The sequence below is a fragment of the Gigantopelta aegis genome, chromosome 10 (assembly GCF_016097555.1).
Source record: "Gigantopelta aegis isolate Gae_Host chromosome 10, Gae_host_genome, whole genome shotgun sequence".
Taxonomy (NCBI): Eukaryota; Metazoa; Mollusca; class Gastropoda; order Neomphalida; family Peltospiridae; genus Gigantopelta; species Gigantopelta aegis.
Window position 1 is genome coordinate 23,209,834 of NC_054708.1, and position 5,371 is coordinate 23,215,204.

The window sequence follows — 5,371 nt, forward strand, 5'->3', positions numbered from 1 at the left end:
ATTAAATTTTGATCACAATGCTAGATAGGTTTGTTTTATTTAACGACGCCACTAGAGCACATTGATTTTTTTTATCTTATCCAATGCTAGATAGATGCCGAATTGTCAATATTGTAATTGTGTTTTATTGCTGACCACAAATATTTTATATATACTGATATACTGAACTACAATGAACATAAAAAAGAAAGGCGATAATTTTAAAATCTATGCAAATAATTATCTATATCGGTTTCACAAAAAATATGATTAATTACAGCTAAAACATAGTTAGTTTTCATGGCAGTTTAAATGGTTAATTTTTGTGCATTGATCATTGATAGTTGATGTATTTTAAAATTATAATTCCACAATTGCAATATGATTTTGTATCTCGCGGTTCTTTCAAGCACGCACGCACGCACGCATATAGATAGATAGATAGAGAGAGAGAGAGAGAGAGAGAGAGAGAGAGAGAGAGAGAGAGAGAGAGAGAGAGAGAGAGAGAGAGAGAGAGAGACAGACAGACAGACAGACAGACACCCACATACATATAACATACATACATACATACATGCGTGTACGTGTGCAATTTCTTATATATATTTTGTTATACGCATGTAATTCATTAATGAAATCTAACCATTAGAACATTTAAAAAATAATAATCTATTGATCAAGCTTCGATACATATTGTTATTGATATCGATTATTATACAAGGGATTAATTTAAGAAGCTGAGCCACACAATTACACCTTTAAACTGTTGTAAAACAACTCCACCGTGCAACTCTACAAATGTATATCGACCCGCTTTCTCGAGTTTTCTTCATCTAATGAGAACTATGCGTTTTCCGTTCTCTGTTTGTCCACGCCGCAACCGCCAGAACAGACCCTGCTATTGGAATCGAATGATGCTTCATGTTTTCTTGTGTTGATGCACGTGCAACCGATGATCTTTCGTGGGAAATTTTTTTTTCCAACTGGTTCAACAAAGGTGTAATATTAGATCTGTTTTCGTTCTTTATCTATAGATCTATTTTTATAGGAAATAATCATTATGACCGTGAGGCAGTTAAAATTAAATATATTACGGGTGTATATTTATGCATCATGCTTTAATAAGGTAATAATGAGAAGTGAAATGATAAATATTAATTAATAAGTAAAATATGTGTGTGTTCTTTTTGAAAAAACAAACAAACAAAAAACCATACTTGGAGACAAGTGAGGTGAATCAATAGTATGTCTGTCCCTCTCTCCGTCTCTCTCTTCTCTCTCTCTCTCTCTCTCTCTCTCTCTCTCTGTCTCTCTTCTGTCTCTGTCTCTGTGTATCTCTCTGTTTCTCTGTCTGTCTATCTTTCTGTCTCTCTTTGTGTCTGTCTGTCTCTCTCTGTCTCTCTCTCTCTCTCTCTCTCTCTCACACACACACACTCTCTCTCTCTCTCTCTCTCTCTCACACACCTCTCTCTCTCTCTCTCTCTCTCTCTGTGTGTCTGTCTGTCTGTCTGTCTGTCTCTCTCTCTCTCTCTCTCTCTCTCTCTCTCTCTCTCTCTCTCTCTCTCTCTCTCTCTCTCTCTGTGTGTCTGTCTGTCTGTCTCTCAATCTCTCTCTCTCTCTCTCTCTCTCTCTCTCTCTCTCTCTCTCTCTCTCTCTCTCTCTCTCTCTCTCTCTCTCTCTCTCTCTCTCTCTCTCTCTCTCTCTCTCTCTCTCTCTCTCTCTCTATCAAGGCACGTGTGTAGGATGTTTTACCAGAGAGGGGTCGAGACATGCTCCCTTAGAAAATGGATTAAAAAAAGAAGATAATTAGCTTGAACAGGGAGGGGTTTCAAAACCCACCCCCTTCATATGCGCCTGCTATTTGTCTATTTCTGTATGGGCGGGATGTAACCCAGTGGTAAAGCGCTCGCTTGATGCGCGGTACTTACTTTATTACATATAATGTATAGGACTGGGCACAAGTTATCCAACTTACGCCGTTACGATGCCCTATCCTAATTACAATATAGTATATATAACAAAAATATCAAGAATATATGCATTCAAAACAAACTAGGCCTAAACACACAGACCAAACAACCCCCCACCCCACCCCACCCCAAAAAAAAAAAAAAATAATAATAATAATAAAAAAAATAAAAAAATAAATAAACGAAATCATTGTCCCTGTCGTAAAAAAAGAGAAAAGAAACATAAATCCAAAAATGTGTTTTAAAAACAACAGAAATGTTCTATATAAATATATATATATATATATTGAACAAAACATTTCTCAAGATACACCAAAGACAGCAATACATGCCATAGTAAATAATGTCGCCTACTCCACGCAGAATGACATTATTTGTTTTTGTTGGTTTATCCAACATAAATACATAAATCCTAAAATAAATCTTCAACTACTACTATTAGACATAGACATCCCCCCCCCCCCCCCCCCCCCCCCCCTCCACCCCCCCCCCCCCAAAAACAACCCCAAAAAACAACCCCAAATCACGCATAGTTTCGTAGGATAAACCAATCGAGAAAATATAATATATACGAGAGTATATATAGCGAGAGAACAATGACACTGATATGTAATTTACGATTTAACAATACATCTTTTGAACTATTTTGACTCTATTTTGTTAGGGCCGTAGCTAGCGAAAAAAAATCCGAAAACATTTATAGAAACTTAAAGACAATTATCTTCTTAACCGTTTAAGGAGTTTTAAACTATTAACTACTCAGTCCCCCCCCCCCCCCCCCCCCCCCCCCCCCCCCCCCCCCCCCCACCAACAAAAAATCTTAGCTACGGCGCTGTTTGTATGGAAAATTTTGAACTAATCGGAAAATTTGACTTTTTAAAAATTAAAAGTAGATTATAATAAAAATTTATATCAATATTTCGTAATATATTTACGTATTTCTGTAACTTTCATATGTAAATACACGATAATTGTTAAAAGTTAAAATGTATAAAACGAGTATGTGCATGTGCAATATGTGTCCCCCACACATCAAACGGAAATATTCATAACTATATGAACAACAACAACAACAACAACAAAAATGTTCCATTTTGTAAATGCTATTTTCAGTTATGTGTTAGGATAAGAGGCCGGATTTAGCTCAGTCGGTTGAATGCTCGCATGAGGTGCTTGCGTCGCAGGATCGAACCACCTGGGTGGACATATTCAGTTTATTGTTTTTTCTCGTTCCAACCAGTGCACAACAACTGGACAAAAGGCCGTAGTATGTGTTCCCCTGTCTGTGGAGAAAGTCTATATAAAAGATCCCTTGCTGCATTAGGACACATGTGGCGGGTTTCCTCTAATGACTACGAGTCAGAATGACCAAATGTTCGACATCCAATAGCCGATGATTAATTAATCAATGTGCTCTAGTGGTGTCGTTAAACAAAACAAACTGTTCAGATAACTGTGCAGTCAGTCATTTATCTTAGCATGTATTAGAATAGGCTATAATGTATATATAGTCACTTGTAGGACTATTTTAACTGTTTTCTTTTATCTAAAATTAAGTACCATTTTCAAACCAAACCAAGTCATTACAGACCTTTTAAATAATGGATCATACAGGCGTATATTTGTGTTTTTATTTATTATTATTATTATTATTATTTAATTTTTTTTGCGATCTAGCAATTTAAACGGTTCGTCATAACTGACTGTTATTTTTTTTCACGGTTTTCAAATGAGTTAAAGATTCCACACACATCAAACGGAAATATTCATAATTATAACAACAACAACAACAACAACAACAACAACAAAAGCAACAACAGCAACAACAAAAACATTTCCATTTCGTCTAAACCAGTTGTTAAAGGAAGGAAAACAAATATTCCAAATTGCGAAGAAATGATAATAAAGATTTCCAGACGTCTGAAATGGATGTTACGCCTACCTCTATCCTATTAAAACTATTAAAGGCGCAGACCCTAGTTTGAGCTTGTAAAAATTAACACTGAGTTTATAAGTTAATCTACAAACCTGCACACACAGTTAGTTAAGACTATAACAGAGAGAAGCTAGTCTGTGATGTTTAAATGGGGAAATACCGTCTAAAAATAACAAGAGCTTGTCTCGATAACCATTACTTCTCAGAAGAACGTGCGTTTCTAAAAATATGGAAAATGCATTTTGGGGTATTACGAAAAACCTGGATGACCAGAACTACTTCAGGTGTACAAAAATTAATATTCTAAATAGTAAAATGTACGTATTCTAACTTAAATTATTAAAAACGGCTCCAATAGTAAAAATACGTTGTAGTGTTTAAAAACTAGGGTCTGTCCCTTTAAGTGTCAATCTACACCGCAAAATAAATCCAAAACAGCAACATTTAGATATTCCATGCACGTTAACCAAATGTGTGTGTACTGAACAAAAAAAGTATATTATATATATATGTTACTGTAAAGAAAAAAAGTAAAAGAAACTTCCGATTTGTACATATAGTACCCGCTGTTTGTTGTGTTTTAAAGAATTCATTGTGTAATGAAATCAGGGTTTGGAGTCGGTATGCCTCGACTTATATAGGCAGTATTAGCCTTGAGCTGTATTATCAGGATTCATGAATTTTATCGATTATTTTTGCACTGTTAATCGTCGACAACGTGAAATTCAATTTGCACGTGCATGCATGATTCGACATGTCCCGTGTAGTATTCGGTCAATTTGTTTTACTTGTCTTACTAACATTGTTGTCAAGTGAACGAAAACGCTTCAAAATTTGTAAAAAAATTAACGTTTTTTACATTGTAGCATTTTTAGTATGCCAAGAATACCCAATAATTTACGCGAAAGGGCGATTGGCATGCTTGATGCTGGCATGTCGACAGAAGACGTTGCAAGGCATGTTGGGGGTTCTAGTCGAGCGATACGAAACCTTCGCGTAAGATTTCGAAAGACAGGAAGCACCAACGACTTGCCACGTTGTGGACGTTCGCGTGTTACAACGCGTGGTCAAGACCGCTATATCATAAACACGCATTTGCGCAATCGATTCCAAACTGCCACTGCTACTGCTGCTAACACACCTGGGCTTCATAATAACCGAATCATTGGGCAAACTGTTCGTAATCGTCTGCGGGAGAACGGTTTACATGCACGACGTCCTTACGTCGGATGCGTTTTAACGCAACGTCATCGTCTAAATCGTCTTAATTGGGCACATGTACACATTCGTTGGATGCGGCGACGCTGGAATGCCGTTCTTTTTTCGGATGAATCCTAATTTTCTTTACAACGTGGTGATGGCAGGCTGCGCGTCTACCGTAGGAGAAATGAACGCTATGCTGACTGTTGTGTTCTTGAACGAGATCGTTTTGGGGGTGGGTGTTGTGTCATGATCTGGTCAGCCATTGCCCATGGTTATCGTTCAC